This window comes from Sus scrofa, chromosome 3 (assembly GCF_000003025.6).
Source record: "Sus scrofa isolate TJ Tabasco breed Duroc chromosome 3, Sscrofa11.1, whole genome shotgun sequence".
Classification (NCBI taxonomy): Eukaryota; Metazoa; Chordata; class Mammalia; order Artiodactyla; family Suidae; genus Sus; species Sus scrofa.
Window position 1 is genome coordinate 87,032,289 of NC_010445.4, and position 22,013 is coordinate 87,054,301.

Genomic DNA, 22,013 nt, shown 5'->3' on the forward strand with positions numbered 1-22,013 from the left:
AGCCCAAGGTCTTTTTTTTTTTCACCTCAGGAACTGTTGAGTACTGTAAAGCAGTATTTCTCAAACTAAGTCCTACAGGTATATTATTAAAAGTCTTCAAATTCTTGCTGACATTTTAAAAAATATTTTGTTTTAATTTTTTTTTTTTTTTTTTTTTTTGTCTTTTTGCTATTTCTTTGGACCGCTCCCGCGGCATATGGAGGTTCCCAGGCTAGGGGTCAAATCGGAGCTGCAGCTGCCGGCCTACGCCAGAGCCACAGCAACGTGGGATCCGAGCCATGTCTGCAACCTACACCACAGCTCACACCAACGCCAGATCCTTAACCCACTGAGCAAGGGCAGGGATCGAACCTGCAACCTCATGGTTCTTAGTCAGATTCGTTAACCACTGCACCACGACGGGAACTCCTGTTTTAATTTTTATGACCATCCTTTAAAAAGAAATCTAAAGATAGTCTTCACCTTTTGGATGAACCCCTGCACCTACATACTGCTTTACGTTTTTTATGCAATAGTTTGTATGTAAAATTGAGTTTGTTGGTTTAAGTCAAGCAAGCTGACTGGAAGACTATATATAAACCAAGTAGTGGGAAAGCCCAATATCGTCTTTGACTGTTTTAACTCATATCAATTTACTAGAAGTAAGTATAGTCTTCATTTTCTAATAAGAGTCCTTATATTCCTGATCCTAGCAATAGTTCCATCAGATACCACTTAATGAAGATATTAATTAACTGAACATTATCTCTAAGTAATAAAGTTTTACAGAGCTGACAAGTGATACAGCTTCAATGTGCTATTTCAAGCTTACTCATTGGCAAAGAGTAGGTTTGATTTGCCTAAGTTCTAGTCACAGACATAAAGGCATTGAGAGTCTTTGAGTAACTTATGTAAACAGGCATTTGCTGAGTAAGTATTCCCAAAATCCAAATACAGAAACAGAAGAACCACAGAACTAGACTTTTGGTAACATCTTTCTGCTATAATTCTCCAAATCAATACTATTTCACCAAAGCAGTGTCACCTATCCCATTAAAGCTATGTTGCTCACCAAAGCAGTGTCACCTATCCCATTAAAGCCATGTTGGTTTGAATTGCAATGTTCATTTGAATCGTAATGGTTTTGTAGTTCTATTTAATTTGTACATTTGTTTTGGTTTTACTTAGTATAAGAATTATGAGCATAAAATATTACAGTTTTATGTTTGTATTATGTTAAGTAACATAATAAGTAATGTAAGTAAAAGAGAACTTAAGTAATATTAAAATAATAATTTCAATCAATACTCGAAGTCCACAGGAATTTTATTTTTTCTTCAAGAGGGTAGGATACATCCCTCAAATTGAGCAACTCTGTGTTATGACATACATTAGTTTTTTTTTTTTTTTTTTTTTTTTAAGAGAAAAGAGTATGGTACCATGGTTCTCAATAGGCAGCTTAAATTTTCCTTTTTTATTTCAGAGTAACATTCCCTGCATTCTTGTATCTACTTCGCTCTCCAAATTCGAAGCTCAAAGTGACAGGCCATCTGCAGATGGCCAGAAATGGATACCATCAGCAAAAGGAACCCTTTTTGTAACGGTCACTATACCAAAGATAATTGCTTCATTTTTGGCTAAACTGTCAGCTTCTGTAGACAGGATGGCATCAATGCCTGTCACAACTGGGTGGCTCAATGTCTGCCAAATGAAGGTCATTTTCTTTTTTTATTCCAGTCTTATTCAAACAAATGTCTTAATATAGTTATTTTAACCATACAAGACATACTCTATAGTGTAGCGTTGTTGTTGATGGAACCAAGAGTCACAATCTACTAACAAGTATCAATATCCTTGGAGACAACTCTCTGTAGGAGGCTCCCTGGATTAAAAAAAAAAAAAAAGATTCTAAAATGACAAAAATAGTACATTCCAATTTTCCAGAGAAAACAAAAACATGATCAACTTTTATCTCCTTTCCATAAAAATCATTAACTATGAAATAATGAGTACCCCCCAAAAGGCAAAAAGCCAATATGGATGAAAATAAGCAGTATATTCACAAGCAATATTAAAAATACATTATTTAGGAGTTCCCATTGTGGCGCAGCAGAAACGAATCCTACTAGGAACATGAGGTTGCGGGTTCAATCCCTGGCCTCGCTCAGTAGGTTAAGGATTTGGCATTGCCATAAGCTGTGGTGTAGGTCACAAATGCGACTCAGATATGGCATTGCTGTGGCTATGGTGTAGGCATAGGCCTGTGGCAATAGCTCTGACTAGACCCCTAGCCTGAGAACCTCCATATGCCATGGGTGCGGCCCTAAAAAGACAAAAAAAAATAAGAATACATTATTTAAATATACTTTTCAAACCTTCCAGTTCACAAAAACGAAGATTCTCTATCTCCCCTACCAAAATATATTATGTGTGTGTATATATATATGTCTTTTAAGAAAACATATTTTAAAAAAATTTCTGGGTGGTACTAACCTGGAAGCCAGCAAACATTCCTCGCTTCATTCTTAAGAAGTGAAGAAATACATCTGCAAAAATAAACAGCTTGAAAAAGCTGAGCTTGCCAAAAAAAATTAAAACCCAAAATGTGTTTCCACTGGTTCCTCAATAATTTTCTTTAATAATGGAGAAATCACTGTAAAAGCTAATAAATTTTATATTAGGGGCTGCCTCACTGAACATATATGCCCCCCCCCTAAACACACACACATTTACACGATAGGGTATCAGGACACAAGCTGACAAATGAGTAATCCTGTCCAATTTGATTTATGATACAATATTGTTCACTACTATACGAAAGTAACATTTTTCCTTCTTACTTTTCTCTGTAGTTGGGACTTATATCAAGCCCTGAAAAACAAACAAAAATAACCTTCCTTCCTTCCAAATTCTAAACATCAATTCTTATCAGCAGGTTATCTAATGAGTTAAGTCAATCACTAAGCCACTATTTCAATTTGTGCTTCTGCAGCAAACAACCTTCAGAGCTAAGAAAATCATTTCTGGGTGTATCCTGCTATTCTGGACAGAAACTAATTTCCTGCCCAACCCTGGGGTCACATGATACCAAGCTAATGGAAAGTCACATAGAGATCAAGCTCCAATCATTAAAAAGACACACACACCAAACTTCCATTCACCATTCTAGGGTTTACAAAGTAAACTGTGGTCACCTTAGGGAAAATGTAGATGAAAATTAACCTAAGTTGAAAATTAGAAATCCAAGGTTTAGGGCAGTATATTATTAACATCAACATCAGAACTGAGAGAGAGAGAGAGGGAGGCCACTTTAGGACTGCAGAGAGGAAAATAAAGAGATGTTATGTGAATTGTACAGAAGACAAATAAAAACGTAGAGACAAAAAAAAAAAAAAATTAGAGGATAAGTGCAACCAGAAAACTTCCAAGTGAAACATGCAAGGTCAAAGGAAAAGCAAGCTTGACATCTCCCTGAGCTGGAAGCATACACAAACCACATGAGGAACATAGCCCAGAAGATATATCTTATGGGTATGTGTGAGGTCCTGGAACATTCTGTGTTGTCACAATTTTAGGATTTCAGAAATTCCACAAGATAACAAGTTCATTAGCCTCCTCTTGTCCACATTTTGGTCGTTATTTTAATTCTGTATTCAAAAATGCCTAATATTGAACACACGCAAAACTTGAAAGATAAGTTTCAAAGAACAAATCAGAATATTATTATAGGAAATTACCCAAAAAATATTATGGAAAAAGTCCAAACTGATATGAAAGATGGTTTATGGTTTATATATTTCATGTCCTACCCACTCGACTTCAGAGTACCAAAGTATATATTTGCATCTTTAAGACTGCAGGGCTTTATTAAATATTGATTCCAAGCTACCAAAACAAACAAACAAAAAACTAGCTACCATTATCTTTAATTTTGATTCATGCCTGCATTGACAAAAATATATGCAAGATACCAGTGATGATTAATTTTATGTGTCAACATGGCTAGACTATGGTGTCCAGTTGTTTGGCTGAACATCAGTTTAGATGTTGCTGCAAAGTTATTTTTTAGATTTGATTAACATTTACAATCAGGTGACTTTAAGCAAAGCAGATTATTCGCCATAATACGAGTGAGCCTAATCTAATCGGTTGAAGACCTGAAAACAAAGACTAAAGTTTCTAAGAAAAGAATTCAGTTTCCAGCCTGAAGCTTATGTATTTTACCTGAATTTCCAGCCAGGCAGCCCACCCTATAGATTTCAGATTTGTCAGTCCCCATAATAATGAAACTCTCTCTTTCCCTACGCGTGTGTGTGTGTATATATATATATATATATATATCCATAGATAGTGTGTTTATGTGTATATATTGTTTATGTGTATGTATTATGCATGCATATGTGTGTGTACATACATAGACACACTATGGATTATGCTCTGGAGAAACCTGATTAATACAACGCCCAAAACCATTTTTAAAAAGTATTACATTTATCCTAATATTATTCAAATTTTATAACTGGAGGAAAACATTGGCTATTATCAAATATTCAAGGTTGTCAAATCATTTAAATAACCTGCGTTAATATGGAGAAAGCCTACGAATGTTCCCTCTATGGTTTTTAAAGCTTCCATTACACATATTAAGAGTTTAAAACATATTGCACCCCCTACAGGGGAACATTTGGTTTGCATTTCTAAATTGTATTTTGGAGTAAGTAAGTAAATTTCACTTACTCTACAATCATAAAAAGAGGATTCAATTGAACTAAAGATCATAAAGAGGATTCGATTGAACTAAAAGGAAATGGATTGGTATACCTATTTCAGGAAACAAAGAGATGCCAGTACCATGGAGAATTTATATAACACTAATAGCCACCTGGTATAAATAAAGGATGTCATTTGTGAAAACTGCAAGAGTCTTAGGTTTGTCAAAGCACACAGGATAAATTACCTTGTTTTCAAAGTACCTTTTAGTACTTTAGTTTTGAATAAAACACAATAGAGATGGTATATTAGCAGATGACAGGCAACCTAATTAAACAAAAACATACAAAACATGTTTGGGGTAGAAAATTTTAGAAACATCACTGTTTTAATTTGATAGGACGGCAATTCAAAACCATTCTCTATGCGTAGCGAACAATGATAAAGAACAGATCTAAATTGCAATTCATGACATGTGCCTCTAATTCACATTATCCATTATAAATATTTGAGAAAAATATTTGCAAGCAGATAAATTCAGTGACATCTTGAATCCAAGGCCCAAACATAATAGCCAAATGCCTTAAGGGACAGGGAAGTTAATAACAGCATCCGGTAAAGAGATATGGGGAGGCAGGGCATGCATGTCCCATGAAAAGGTAAGCTTATTTTTAAAACACAGTGGCAACTTTATTCTATTCCAACAGAATGCATCAGCCTGGTATAGAATTCAACAAACATCTGGCACTTTGTGATACCTAAACTAGAGAACAGAAGTAAATTAGAACAGTAAACACATCAATTAGGAAAAGAGAACATAAACATAAATATCTAGAAAATACATTCTAAAAGGGAATTTCTATTTGATTAGTACACTACTCCTAATTATTGGTATGTTTTAACCTAAATCAAAGTCTGTATCACATGAGAGGAGAAAAATTAGCTGCAAATGAGTATCCCTTAACCAATTATATGAGACATATTAGTAAATCCGTACAGATCAAAGGCTCTAAGATGGAAGTTAAACTTTAGGAGCTGAAGGAGAATTTCAGAGAAAGGATTTAGGAAAGGAATCAAATCATTAGGAAGAGATTACTAAAAAGGAGATACCTGGTGAGTTAAATCTAAGTCACTACAGAAAGGATGTTGAAGAGATGGGTCTCTTAAAAAATACCTCAAGACAAATGATAAGACATATCCACTCAAAATCTATGGGATGCCTCAAAAGCAGTGCTCAGAGGGAAATTCATAGCAATACAGACCTTCCTCTAAAAAGAAGATCTCAAATCGACAACTTAACCCAATACCTAAATGAATTAGAAAAAGAACAAAACCTAAAGTCAGAAGAAGGAAAGAAATCATAAAGATCAGAGAGAAAAATCAATAAAATAGAGATTCAAAAAACAATAGAAAAAAAAATCAATCAAACCAAGAGCTGGTTCTTTAAAAAGGTAAACAAAATTGACAAACCTCTGGCTAGACTCACCAAGAAGAGGAGAGAAAAAACCCAAACAAACAAAATCAGAAATGATAAAAGAGAAGTCACAATGGATAACACAGAAATACAAAAAACCATGAGAGAATACTACGAACAATTGTATGCCAATAAATTTGACAAACTAGAAGAAATGGACAACTTTCTAGAGACTTACAGCCTGTCAAAACTGAATCAAGAAGAAATAGAGCAACTGAACAGACCAATCACTAGAAATGAAATTGAGTATGTCATAAAAACACTCCCTACAAATAAAAGGCTTCACAGGTGAATTCTACCAAACATACAAAGAGGAATGTATACCCATCCCCCTTAAACTTTTTCAAAAGGTTGAAGAAGAAGGAACACACCCAAAGACATTCTATAATGCCACCATCACCCTAATTCCAAAACTAGACAAAGATACCACCAAAAAAGAAAATTATAGGTCAATATCTTTGGTGAATATAGACGCAAAAATTCTCAACAAAATTTTAGCCATCCAAATCCAAAAACATATCAAAAAGATCATACACCACGACCAGGTGGGATTCATTCCAGGTTCACAAGGATGGTTCAACATATGCAAATCAAATCAACATCATACACCACATTAACAAAAGAAAAGTCAAAAACCACAGGATCATCTCAATAGATGCAGAAAAAGCAATTGACAAAGTCCAACATCCATTCATGATAAAAACTCTTACCCAAGTGGGTACAGAGCAAACATACCTTAACATAATCAAAGCCATTTATGACAAATCCACAGCAAATATAATACTCAATGGAGAAAAGATGAAAGCCTTCCTGCTAAAACTGGAACAAGACAGGGATGCCCACTCTCACCACTTTTATTCAACATGGTACTGGAAGTCCTAGCCACAACAATCAGACAAACAAAAGAAATAAAAGGCATCCAAATAGGAAGAGAAGAGGTAAAACTGTCACTGTATGCAGATGACACGATACTATACATAGAAAACCCTAAGAACTCAACCCAAAAACTACTTGAACTGATCAACAAATTCAGCAAAGTAGCAGGATGTAAGATTAACCTTCAGAAATTGTTTGCATTTCTGCATACCAACAATGAAATATTAGAAAAGGAATACAAAAATATAATACCTTTTAAAATTGCACCCAAAAAATCAAATACCTGGGAATACACCTGACCAAGGATGTGAATGACTTATATGCTGAGAACTATAAAACATTAATCAGTTAAAGAAGATGTAAAGAAATGGAAAGATAAATCATGCTCCTGGCTTGGAAAAATTAATATTGTAAAAGTGGCCATACTACCCAAAGCAATCTACAGATTCAATGCAATCCCTATCAAATTACCCACGACATTTTTCACAGAACTAGAACAAATGATCCAAAAATTCATATGGAACCACAAAAGACCCAGAATTGCCAAAGCAATCCTGAGGAACAAAAATCAAGTAGGAGGCATAACTGTCCCAGACTTCAGACAATACTACAAAGCCACAGTCATCAAGACAGTGTGGTACTGGTACCAAAACAGACATACAGATCAATGGCACAGAACAGAGAACCCAGAAATAAACCCAGATACCTATGGTCAATTAATCTTCAACAAAGAAGGCAAGAACATAAAATGGGGAAAAGACAGTCTTTTCAGCAAGTATTGCTGGGAAACCTGGACAGCTGCATGCAAAGCAATGAAACTAGAACACACCCTCACACCATGCACAAAAATAAACTCAAAATGGCTTAAAGACTTAAATAGAAGACAAGATACCATCAAACTCCTGGAATAGAACATAGGCAAAACATTCTCTGACATCAACCTTATGAATATTTTCTCAGGTCAGTCTCCCAAAGCAATAGAAATTAGAGCAAAAATAAACCCATGGGACCTCATCAAACTGACAAGCTTTTGCATAGCAAAGGAAACCAAAAAGAAAACTTACAGAATGGAAGAAAATAGTTTCAAATGATGCAACTGACAAGGGCTTAATCTCTAGAATATACAAGCAACTTACACAACTTAACAGCAAAAAAGCCAACAATCCAATTGAAAAGTGGGTAAAAGACCTGAATATACATTTTTCCAAGGAAGATGTACAGATGGCCAACAAGCACATGAAAAAATGCTCAACATCACTGATTATTAGAGAAATGCAAATCAAAACTACCATGAGATACCACCTCACACCCAGTCAGAATGGCCATCATTAATAAGTCCACAAATAACAAATACTGGAGGGGGTGTGGAAAAAAGGGAACCCTCCCGCACTGTTGGTGGGTATGTAAGCTGGTACAGCCACTATGGAGATCAGTATGCAGATGCCTTAGAAATCTATTCATAGAACTACCATATTACCCAGCAATCCCACTCTTGGGCATATATCTGGACAAAACTTTTCCTTAAAAAAGACACATGTACCCACATGTTCATTGCAGCTCTGTTCACAACAGCCAAGACATGGAAGCAACCCAAATGTCCATCAACAGATGACTGGATTAGGAAGACGTGGTATATATACATACATACATACACACACACTCACACACACATATACATACACAAAATGGAATACTACTCAGCCATAAGGAAGAACGACATGATGCCATTTGCAGCAACGGGCATGGAACTAGAGACTCATCCTGAGTGAAGTCAGTCAGAAAGACAAATACCATATGATATCACTTATATCTGGAATCTAATATAAGGCACAAATGAACCTTTCCACAGTAAAGAAAATCATGGACTTGCAGAATTGACTTGTGGTTGCCACGGGGGAGGGAGTAAGGTGGTTGGGGAGCTTGGGGTTAATAGGTGCAGACTACTGCCTTTGGAATGGGTTAGCAATGAGATCCCGCTGTGTAGCACTGGGAACTATGTCTGGTCACTTATGATGGAGCATGATAATGTGCAAAAATAGAATGTGTACATGTTATGTGTGACTGGGTCACCATGCTGCACAGTAGAAAAAAAAACTGTATTGGGGAAATAACTATTAAAAAAAAAGAGAGAGAGAGATGGGTCTCCACATCGCCTGAGCCCTGTGCAGAGCTAAAACCATCTCACAGCAACAGGGGTCTGTTGCATCGTCTGGAAAGAGAAAGCAAATCAAGCCCCCTCAAGAAAGGAGTGGAGAGGGGGGTGTGGTAGGAGTGGGTGGGGAGAGAAGATACATAACTGGTGTCCTAAAAGGATATGCAAAGGTTTTGTGAGAAACCAAGGACAATAACAAACAGCAGACCTCTGCAAAAACTGAGGTTTCTGACCCTCACATAGCCTATATACTTCTGAGTGTTACCTCTTCAGTGCTGACTAGCTGCCTCTGGTTCTTCATCATGTCTTTGATTCAAATAGCCTCTCTGCACCCAGCTGCTGTCTCACAATTTTTGAGCTCAGTTCCTGCAAATTGGCAATATTCACCCTGGCCTTACAGACTTCACCCACCATACCTATACAGGTCCTTGGGAAAACACTCCCCTGACATAAGGAAGCAAAAAACTTCATAGCCATCTAAGGGAAGACATAGTAGTTCAAAGTAGGGAAATCAGAACAAATAGAATAGTCACCATCTACCAAGGCCAAGTTAATGGAAGAAATAGTAACAATGTAATAAGAATATCTAAGGAGATACACACAGACAATCACTACAAAAATTTTGGAGGGATGAAAGCTAAAACAAATGTGAAATCTGGAGTTAAAATTCCAACAGAGGAAGTAAAATTGAAAAATCAAACTAGTAAACTGCAAAATAAAGTAAAAGAACTACCACATCATAAAGCGAAAATTACAAAGAACTGTAAGTTATTGTCGAAATACAAGAGGAATGGAGGATAGATCTAGAAAGCCTAATATCCAAACACTAGGACATTTAGAAAAAGAGAAAAGAACATAAGCAATGTCCAAATAGGAAAACTTCTGAGTTGAGAAAGAATTGAATTTTCAAGTCAAAGGAGTTCACCAAATGCTAGGCAGTTAAAATAGGCAAGAGAAAAAAAAAAAAAAAGACACACGATTGACATATTATGGTAAAATTTTTTAACTCTAATAGTAAAAATCAAGTCTTATAGACCTCAAGAGAGAAAGAAAAGGGTACTAACAAAGGTAAAATAAACAGACTGCCACTCTTTCATATACCATACTAGAATATGAAAGAAGTACACAGACTTAAAAGAAAAAAAAAAAAGAACTGTATTCTAAGAACCTTGTATCCAGGCAAGATATAACCCATAAATCTAACGACATAAACTTCAGAGTTTTAAGGATTCATAAATTACTGATTTAACCTTTTGTGAAGGAAAAGTATTAGAAGAGTACTCTAGGTTAGACACGTAAAAGATCAATGTAATACATCATACTAACAAAAACAAGGAAAAGCAAACCATCTGGTTAGTTCAACAGATACAGAAGACATCTGACAAACTCTAACACCCTTTCCTGATTAAAAAAAAAAAATCACTCAACAAACTAAGAATAGAAAGGAACTTTCTCAGTCTTACAATAGACATTTACTAGAAACACAGCTAACATCATACTTCACGGTGAAAGACTTCCCCCCTAAGATTAAGAATCAGACAAGGATTTCTGCTCTCACTACTTCTATTCAACATAGTACTCTACTACCCAAGGAAATTAGGCAAGAACTAGAAAAAAGTCGCCCAGATTGGAAAGAAGAACTATCTCTATTTGTATACGACATGATCCTATATAAACAGTCCTAAAGACTCTACCAAAAACTCTCAGAACCAATAAATGAGTTCATCAGGGTTGCAGGATGCAAGATCAAATAGAAAAATCTATTGTATTTCTATATACTCAGCAAAACTAAAATTAAGAAAACAATCCTAGTAACAGTAGAATCAAGGGAGTTCTCACTGTGGCTCAGCCAAAACTAACCCAACTAGTATCCATGAGGATGCAGGTTCCATCCCTGGCCTCACTCAGTGGGTTGAGGATCTGGCGTTGGCACAAGCAGTGGTGTAGGTCACAGAGGCAGCTTGGATCCTGCACTGCTATGGCTGTGGCAGAGGCCGACAGCTACAGTTCCAGTTCAGCCCCTAGCCTGGGAACTTCTATATGCTGCGGGTGCAGCCCTGAAAAAGATAAAAGAAAAAGGGCAAAACAGCAGAATCAAAAGGAGTAAAATACTTAGGAATAAATTTAACAAAGAAGAGCAAGAAGTACACAGTGGTCTGTGAGGATAAAAAATTGCCCCTGAAAATCTGAGGTGTCCATTCTGACCTAGGTTTGGGGAGGCCCCCCAAACAAGCAAATGCATATGGTTCTCTCTTCCTGCTTCCACTTGAATGTTATCAGAAAGCAAAACATCCTGAAATAGCCCTGAGAGTTTTCATTAGTAATACCAACTCTGGGTATGTATACTTTAAATATCATTATAGTTAATAGACCGTCCTGTGTGGACAGCATTTTAATAATGAGTAAATGTTTATAAGGGATGATAATTATTTCCTAGCCTAAATAGTTTTCAAAACTAGTTAGGGGAGTTCCCGTCATGGTGCAGTGGTTAACGAATCCAACTAGGAACCATGAGGTTGCAGGTTCGATCCCTGCCCTTGCTCAGTGGGTTGAGGATCTGGCGTTGCCATGAGCTGTGGTGTAGGTTGCAGACACGGCTCGGATCCTGCGTTGACGTGGCTCTGGCGTGGGCCAGTGGCTGCAGCTCCGATTAGACCCCTAGCCTGGGAAACTCCATATGCCGCGGAAGTGGCCCAAGAAATGGCAAAAAGACCAAAAATAAATAAATAAAACTAGTTAGGGATATCAAACATGACAAATTGATTACAACATTATAAAGCAACAGGAAAAGAGGAGAGAATCTTAGCAGAACTTGTAAATAGATAATAGAAGTGAACTAATTAAGTATCAAGAAAATAGTCTTTAAATGTTTCATTAATGTTAATGGTACTTACTAATCTACAAATATAGTTTGTACTATATGTTCATACAATATAATTTTATAATAATATGAACTTTTTTGGGTTTTTTTTTCTTTTTTTTTCTTTTTTCTTTTTAGGGCTGTGCTTGAGGCATATGGAAGTTCCTAACCCCGGATCGAATCAGAGCTGCAGCTGCCACACCACAGCCCATGTGGGATCGAAGCCCATCTGTGACCTACACCACAGCTCACCGCAGTGCTGGATCCTCCCACTGAGTGAGGCCAGGGATCAAACCTGCATCCTCATGGATACTAGTCAGGTTAGTAACCTATTGAGCCACAACAAGAGCTCCTGAACTTCCTGATTTAAAAAAAAATCAGTGCATTTAAGGTTTGGATAGTATGCCTCATGTTTTTGTTTGTTTTTAAGCTGGTTAAAAAAAAAGCTTTAACTCAAGACATTCATTTAAAATTTTCTTTATTTCCAGTTAACATCTTACTTCCTACAGAATTGACTAAAATCCATTTGCAATACTGTAAATAAGAAATATATATATTTGATCATTTAGATAACCAAAACATATACCTCAGATATATCTGGTATTCATCTATAGTCCCAGGCTCAGAGCTCCCAAAACCTTTGGAATTTTCCAATTGGTAAGAGCAATGGGAGCATCCATCACAACTGGGTTTATGTTAATGAAAGTGACTTTTGTATCCCACTCCCAGGTAGGGGCTGGTTGCCAGGAGAACCAACCATGTGAGTAGAAAGTTGGCCTTGATTTCCAGGGAGGGAAAAAGGGCTTGAGGGTAAATCAGTTGTAACTGGCCAATGGTTTGGTCAATTATGACTAATGAAGCCTCCATAAAAACCCAAAAGCAAAGGATTTTGGCTCTTGTTCCAGAGAGCTTCCATGTGGGGAAGAAGAATGCTTCCACTTAACAACCATGCCAGGCACCAACCTTCATGAGGACGGAAGCTCCATTGTTTGGGATCTCATCCCATGTATCTCTACATCTGGACATCAATTTGTATCTTTTAAAATCCTTCTGGAGTTCCCATTGTGGCTTAACAGATTAAGAATCCAACTAGTATCCATGATGATGTGGGTTTGGTCCTTGGCCTTGCTCAGGGGGTTAAGGATCCAGCCATGCCTCAAACTGTGGTGTAGATTGCAGATGCAGCTTGGATCCAGCATTGCTGTGGCTGTGACTCCAATCTGACCCCTAGCCTGGGAACTTCCAGGATGTGGCGAAGAAGAAGAAAGGAGAAGGAAGAAGAAGGAAGGAGGAAGAAGAAGAAGAAGGAAGGGGAGGAAGGAAGAGGAGGAAGGAAGAGGAGGAAGGAAGAGGAGGAAGGAAGAGGAGGAAGGAAGAGGAGGAAGGAAGAGGAGGAAGGAAGAGGAGGAAGGAAGAGGAGGAAGGAAGAGGAGGAAGGAAGAGGAGGAAGGAAGAGGAGGAAGGAAGAGGAGGAAGGAAGAGGAGGAAGGAAGAGGAGGAAGGAAGAGGAGGAAGGAAGAGGAGGAAGGAAGAGGAGGAAGGAAGAGGAGGAAGGAAGAGGAGGAAGGAAGAGGAGGAAGGAAGAGGAGGAAGGAAGAGGAAGAAAACATCCTTCTATAATAAATCAGTAATCTAGTAAGTAAACATGTTTTCCTGAATTCTGAGAACCCTTCTAGAAAACTCATCAAATGGGGACCTCTGGTTTATAGCTAATCAATCAGAAGTACCGATACCAATCTGGGCTCACAACTGGCCTCTGAACTAGAAGGTGGTCTTGTGGGACTTAGCCCTTTACCTGTGGAACCTGATTCTATCTCAGTCAATAATGTCTGAATTGAGCTGAATTCTTGGACATCTTGCTGGCATTGGAGAATTGCTTGTTTGATGTGGGGAAGCCTCTAACACACCTTTTGGAATTGGGCCTGGGAGCCCTTTTCACCATTACACAGCATTCCTCAAAGAAAATGCTATTGGGGTGAAGAATGATCAGTCTTGGGGTTTCATATACCATGTCTATTTAAACTCTGTTTTTTAATCTTTTTGAACACCGTACAAATAAAATTAAGAGAATGAATTATATTACTCTGTAATTTTAAAGCAAATTTTAAATGAATCATAAATGGGAAAGTTTCTAATTTCTCCCAACTCATAATTCAACTATTTTCTAATTATTATTACTTATTCCTTACAGATAAAAAGACAGTAATCTCATTACTAAACACACAAATTGCCGCCATTATTCCACTAGATGTGCCATTTGTATAAAAATAATTGTCGATCATTCCAGGCTACATTCCAGACAATACTATAGACTAAAAAATATGACTGATTTTTATCCACATAATTATTATTAAATGAAAACCTGGCCTTTTGAAAAAAGTGAACAGAAAACAAAGTTTCATTTTATCTTTGACCACTTATCATAACAAAGTATGCACCAGTTCATGAATTATTTTCATGATTCACACCCATGGTAGAGTCAACTCTAGGGGCTTATCTCAGCCTACCATCTACAAATGATGTCTATCTGAACAAACTCCTTCACCCTCCCTACATTTCCTTTTCCTTAACAGTTAAAAAAAAAAGTTATTAAGTACCTTTATAGAGAACTAATCTCTGAATTAAATGAGATGATAAATATATTAATGTCATACAGATATATAAGCATTCATTCAGCAAATGCTACCTAGTATTTCTCTGCTATTATCTTCCATGTTACAGCAAACTTTCAATTTGCATTACTTGATAAACAGAGAATGTGGAGACCTTTTCCTTCTTTAAAGGATAGCAAAAACCTTAATAGGTCTTAAAACATTTTTATTTATTTATTTTTTGCTTTTTAGGGCTGCACGTACAGCAATTGGAAGTTCCCAAGCTAGGGGTCGAAACAGAGCTAAAGCAACGCAGGGTCTGAGCTGTGTCTGCAACATAAACCACAGCTCACAGCAATACCGGATATTTACCCACTGAGCAAGGCCAGGGATCAAACCCTCATCCTCATGGACACTAGTCAGGTTTGTTTCTGCTCAGCCACAATGGCAACTCCTAAACAATTTAAACCAAGTCTTTCAACTGGAAACCAAGTCTAGATTATAAGAAAGGCTTTTTGTTTTCATGTCTAAGTCCTATCTCATACTTTTTTTCATAATAAGGACTAGTAATAGAAACCCACATTTCTTCTTACATTTAAAAAAATTCCAGTCCTCTATTTTTTCTAAACAACAGGCAAAATACAATGAATCAACTAATCACTTTGTTGTACAGCAGTAATTATCACAACATTGTAAGTCAACTATACTTCAATACTATACTTCAATTATACTTTTAAAATGAAAAAAAAAAAAACAGTGAATGAAGTGGCAGCAAAGTTTTTCAATTAATCACACAACTTACCAGGTTTCTGCAGGAGTTAGAACTTTACATCTATAAAATTAGATATGCTATCTACATTTATATTTTAAGCCTCTTGGGCATCTATCCGGACAAAGCTCTACTTAAAAGAGACACATGCACCCGCATGTTCATTGCAGCCCTATTCACAATAGCCAGGACATGGAAACAATCCAAATGTCCATCGACAGAGGATTGGATTCGGAAGATGTGGTATATATACACGATGGAATACTACTCAGCCATAAAAAAGGATGACATCATGCCATTTGCAGCAACATGGATGGAACTAGAGAATCTCATACTGAGTGAAATGAGCCAGAAAGACAAAGACAAATACCATATGACATCACTTATAACTGGAATCTAATATCCAGCACAAATGAACATCTCCTCAGAAAAGAAAATCAATCATGGACTTGGAGAAGAGACTTGTGGTTGCCTGATGGGAGGGGGAGGGAGTGGGAGGGATCGGGAGCTTGGGCTTATCAGTCACAACGTAGAATAGATTTACAAGGAGATCCCGCTGAATAGCATTGAGAACTATGTCTAGATACTCATGTTGCAACAGAACAAAGGGTGGGGAAAAAATGTAATTGTAATGTATACATGTAAGGATAACCTGACCCCCTTGCTGTACAGTGGGAAAATAAAATTTAATAAAAATAAAAAAAAAATAAAAAAAAAAAAAGAATTTCTTGGGAGTTCCCGTCATGGTGCAGTGGTTAACGAATCTGACTAGGAACCATGAGGTTGCAGGTTCGATCCCTGCCCTTGCTCAGTGGGTTAAGGATCCAGCGTTGCTGTGAGCTGTGGTGTAGGTTGCAGACGCGGCTCGGATCCCGCCTTGCTGTGGCTCTGGCGTAGGCTGGCAGCTACAGCTCCGATTCAACCCCTAGCCTGGGAACCTCCATATGCCGCGGGAGTGGCCCAAGAAATGGCAAAAAAAGACAAAAAATAATAATAATAATAATAATTTCTTGGAGTTCCTGTCATGGCCAGTGGTTAACGAATCTGACTAGCATCCATCAGGATGCAGATACAATCTCTGGCCTTGCTCAGTGAGTTAACGATCCAGCATTGCTGTGAGCTGTGGTGTAGGTTGCTGACGAGGCTCAGATCCTGCATTGCTGTGGCTGTGGAGTAGGCCGGCAGCTACAGCTCTGATTTGATCCCTAGCCTGGGAACCTCCACATTCCTTGGTGTGGCCCTAAAAAAGCAGAGGGGGAAAAAAAAGAATTTCTTTAAATGCATTAATTAACTTGAAATGAATTGGTGTCTTTATAATATTGAATCTTTTAATCCAAAGATACAGCACCTCTCCTATTTATTCAAGTTTTCTGCTTTTCTATCATGTATTTTTAGTAAGGGCTTGTGGTTCTATTCACACATATTCTGTACATGATTCTACTTATTTCACAAATCTATTTATTCTAGATAATTTTAGTTAGGGTTCTATCATGAATGGGATCTTATTTTCCTTTATATTTTGTACCTAGTTGTATGATTTCAGATTTTTTAGTTTTTGTTGTTTTGTTTTTAAGTTTAAACTAGCTTAAGCATGAAAGAAAGTTTATTGGTTCATATAATTGGGCAGTCCTAGGAAGTACCACCCTTCAACCCAAGCAACAGGCCCCCAGCCTGGGCCCTATATTCTCTAGGGCCCCCATGTACCAAGACACAAATAAATTCATTAAATAATACATGAATGCCTCTTCCACTCAGGATGTGGCCCTTAGAACTGACAGATGCAACATGTAATGATGAACATCAATTCTCACGGCTAACATTGTTCAGGCCCCTGGAATGTTTCTCCACATTTCCTGCCCAGTATCCTTAAAAAATGACTATTTGTAAATATTGTACCACTGTGACCTTGGAGAGAGACCCTGACCTTAATTAAAAATAGTTTTCTTGAAAACAAACTTATGTTTACCAAAGGGGGAAAGGCATAGGTATAAACTAGGAGTTTTGGATTAACAGGTACACACTACCATATATAAAACAGATAAACAACAAAGACCTATTGTTTGGCACAGGGAATTGTATTATGTTGTAATCATCTATCATGGAAAAGAATCTGAAAAAGACTATATAGCTGAATCACTTTGTTGTATACCTGAAACACAACATTGTAAATCAACTATATTTCAATTTAAAAAACCTAAAAATTTTATTTTTGTGAAAACACAACAAATTATAATGAGATTAAATTTTCAAAGGACTAAATTTTCAATCTTCAGATTTAATTTTACTAAAATTTGTTGTAATTATAGCTCATCTTTGAATATTAACATACAACTTTAAGTATTTTAGAAGATATGCAGCATTTTGAAAAATATATTAGAATACTTAATCTTTCAAATTTTTCCTATTGCTTTCATTTACATTTTTTTTTCTTTTTTGGCCACACTCACATCATGCGCAAATTCCCAGGCCAGGGATCAAAACTATGCCAGAGGAGCAACCCAAGCCACTAAAGTGACAATGCCAGATTTTTAACCTGCTGAGACACAAAAGAAATCTTGCTTTAATTTACATTTTTGATGAAATATATTCCAATTGGGCATATTTTCAATACAATTACATTTTAAAATATTTTAGATTATTACTAAAACAAAAATTAAGTATCGATAATAGTATCAGTGATTTTGCTGAAATCAAAGCAGTGGAAATAGGTTTTATAGAATTATTACATTATTCTTTATTACCCTCATCCTAAAATTCTGGCCCAAACTCAGAACATCCAGGTTTACATTTTAAAACTCAACGTATCAACATACGGTTTCTGAACCTCCATTTTTACTCTTGCCCAGACCTTGCAATGATTAGGGGAGGACCTTGTCCTGAGTTTTATGTGGCCTCCTCATGGGTGGATCCAGGGATTAAATGACATTGTCAAGGTAGGATGGCTGCTGACAGTCCATTCATATACCAGCCTAGTAGATAATGGATCGCAACTGCTGTTAGATCTTTCTCTGCTACTAATCCTGCTTGAACCACTTGCTCATCCCCCAGGCAAATCATGGTACTCTGGGGATGTGGTGCCATGACCAGACCAGCAGCATCTTATCTGCTCCCCTGTACCGGGAAGCTGAGGGTACATGAAGTGGAGAAGGTGACTGCCTAAAGATGATGGTTGTTAAAATTAAGTCCACCACATTGGAACCTAAGGTAGGTACTTATTTTGCAAATTAATTTTCTATTTCCCTCTTATCAAACTCTTATTAATTCTAATAGTATTCTGTTGGTTTTTGTTGGCTTCTAGGTAGAGGATGCTTCAAATGCAAATAAATGATAATCTGTCTCCTGCGTTATAAAATTTTTATTAGTAGTATTTTCCTTTTTTTTCTTCCTTTCTTTTTTGGCCACCCTGCCGCATATGGAGTTCCATGCTAGGGATCATATCCGAACAGCAGTTGAGATCTAAGCTACAGCTGCAGCAGTGCTGGATCCTTAACCCACTGCACTGGCTGGGGATCAAACCTGCATCTCAGTGTTCCCAAGAGGCCACGGATCCCGTTGCACCCCAGAGAGAACTCCAGTATTTTGCTTTGCATGTTATAGTGCCTCAAACTCTCAAAGCATGGTTCAGTGGTACTGAGAGCAAATATCCTTATCTTGTCCCTAGCTTGAACTGGATCTGCCTTTAGCATTTCAGCATTAAATATCATGTTGATACTGTTTTAACAAAGATATCCTTTGCTCTTTCCAGAATTATATGCCTAGTTCTCCCTACCAATTTTGGGGAATCCAGAGTTTGTACCAATGTGGGCACTGCTACTGTATACGAATGATTAAACAACCAAAAAAACCTCCCAATTGGATAAACAAACTGCTCTAAACTCAGTCACTGCCAATCATGTAAATTTGAATGACTGAATCCCTACTCTATTCTTCCAAGCCTGAAACAATCCAAAAGAAAGGCTGTCTAGACACCAAATGGTGGTCATAAATTTCATCTTCTCTTTTTCTGTTTCCTTTGTTATTTTTAGTAGAAGTCTATAATAAGCACATAAATAAGCATTTGGGATTTTGTGAGAGACAGCTCAGATTTTAAGATTTATGGCCTTTATATTAAGCACTTTGTACATGTTTATTTCACAACAAAAATTTAACATAAAATGCCCTTGCTAATGAAGTGAAAATTTGTTACTACTAGTCAGGAAAATCAGTGGCAAAAAAATGGTTTTGTGATCATGGCCACATAAGAGTAAGTGAACTCTGACAAAGTAGGATGGTATCTACTTCACTCACCATTATATATCATATATATTACTATGGGCTGGCACATACTAAGTGCTCAGTAAATATCTGATGAATTAAATTGATTCAAAGATATAGAGAACAATGTCCTGAAGTTGGGTCATTGCACAATGGACATGACAGAATTCAGGTTCTATATAATTTTAAGAGGATATTAATAGGTATTTGTGGCCTGGCAGGAAGTAATGCTTACAGTGCTAGGAATTTTCTCTGATTCAATTCCACTACTATTTTAAGTAGTAGGCACTATCATCAGCTACATTCAGAATGCCCAGGTGTTCAGAGAGGTTAAGGAACTTGTACAAACCATGCTTCAAATCCATGCCTTTCCTCCACTCTAGCATGCTACCTGCTATAACACATAATGTGTGGTTTGTATTTATCCCTGACCAGCCAGTCTAAAGGGCTCTGCCTCATTTACTCTTTCATCACCCTACCTATTTCCTTCTAGTAGGTAACAATATTTATGATGGTCTTGTTTATTTTTTCCCTTGTCAATTATCTGACTCTTGAGAGACGTATATTATCTAACTTGTTCACAGCCACATCGTGGTGCCTACAACATAGTAAGTGCTCGATACTTATTGAGTGCATTGAACAAATGAGTGAATGAGTTCATGAGGTGACCTACCATAATATTAGAAGTACCATAATACTAGAAGAAGATTAACTTAGGTAAAGAGAACTACACAGGGTCACCAAACTATGAAGAGAACTGGCAGCCCAGAATTTTAAATTTCATGTTTAGTTTATTCTAGTCTCATACTCCTTGATTAAAAACCTCCTCTTACTGTTTCATTATGGTGCTATTGTTATATGAGGTACTTGATGATCAACACTATATTCTCTTCCAAATTCTTTGCACTAAATGCTTTTTATTTTTTCTAGAATTACAAGCACACAAGGAGTAAAAAGCTATCACGCAGTCCATTATCCAGCATCCAAGCAAAGCCTGGCCCAGAAAACAGAAAAAAAATTTCAGATTCAAGTGCAAGTATTATTTACACCAGTTCAACTGTGTTAGGAGCCCAGAACTAAGTTGCGAGTTTGGGCTACAGCTTTGCTTTACTCTATAGTAGCTACAGAGGGTAGCCAACCAATTATCTTGATATGCATTTTTGTCCTTATAAACACTATATAAAATAAATCAGGTGAATTAGAAAAAAATCTCCATCACTACTGAATAAACAACTCAAGGAACACACTCCACTCAAGAATATAGCGATCATTTTAAGAGGTGTTTATTGGCAGTTTTAAATGGCCTAATAAACTTTATGTTATGATAAAAAAAAATCAGTGTAAAAATTGTATTTATACTTCAATAGAGAAGTGTTAAATAAAACACTAGTAGGTCTATGTGACGGAATTGTATGTGGCCAACGAAAATCATGTTTTAGAAGATTTAAAGAAGGGAGAAATGCTTTCAGTTCATCTTCATACCAGCCACGGTCCTGCCAGGAAGTAGATGACATGCTCAAGCAGGGTGCCTGACAAGACTGACTGCTGAAGATGATCTCATGGCAGGACAAATGGCCTCCAGGAGAAAAATGATGCCACTTCCAACCACAGCCAGGCAAGGAGGGATCTCCTCTATCTCCCTCCTGGGTGGAAGGCTGGGTGAGAGAGCCCACTGGTGGAGTCTACAGAGGTCAGCTTCCCAGAATAGAGCTGGGTGGAGAAGGATGGAGTGTGGGGCTGGAGGAGCAAATAGAGAATACCCAGCATGGTATGTATGCCAAAAAAAAAATCCGATTGCAACACAGTATTACAGTAGAATTCCAAATTTGTAATTGTATATATGGGTCAGATTCCCTGTCAACAGTCTAAGCTGTGCATGCAGGAAGTTTGCTGTCCAGTGCTCTTGGGAATGGTGGTTGTGAGTGGGGAGGGAAGAAGGACTGGCAGAGCAGGAGGATGAACCATAAAGCAATTACAACAGAGGCCATGGCCATTCCTAGATAGAACTCTGGAACTAGGATGGCCCTCCAGAGTCGTCCCAATTGAGGCAAGAAGGCTGGGCTTCTGGTAGTCCCTCAACAACCAGTTATTGAACACAGACTGCCCTGTGAGGTCAAGGGCAATGCCTGAATAGGGCCATTAGCAGCTAACACTGCCAGCACCAAGAGAGTGTGTCATCCTGAAAAGGGAAGGGGAGGGAAGCCACAATGACTGCTAAGATAGCACTTCACCATGGTTGACTGGGTCATAGAGTTATTGTTATTCTCCTGCTTTGTTTTTAATACTTGTACATTGTTCCAAATGCTCTTTAATATAGAAGGAGACAATTGGCAATCTTTATCACAATA

The 22,013-nt window shown here is 37.3% G+C and overlaps 1 protein-coding gene and 1 long non-coding RNA gene across 4 annotated transcripts in view; both read right to left on the reverse strand.

The window, feature by feature from the left end:
- The window catches only part of ACYP2 (acylphosphatase 2), a 285,742-nt gene that overhangs the window by 86,654 nt on the left and 177,075 nt on the right, over positions 1 to 22,013 (reverse strand). The gene's annotated exons all lie outside the window — the stretch shown is intronic.
- LOC110260101 overlaps positions 1,833 to 22,013 on the reverse strand; it is a 36,029-nt gene continuing 15,848 nt past the window's right edge. Inside the window, exons 3-4 of the long non-coding RNA XR_002342959.1 lie at positions 2,473 to 2,525; positions 1,833 to 1,861 (exon numbers count right to left, since the gene is read on the reverse strand). This is a non-coding gene — a long non-coding RNA (uncharacterized LOC110260101). The remainder of the gene's footprint in view (positions 1,862 to 2,472; positions 2,526 to 22,013) is intronic.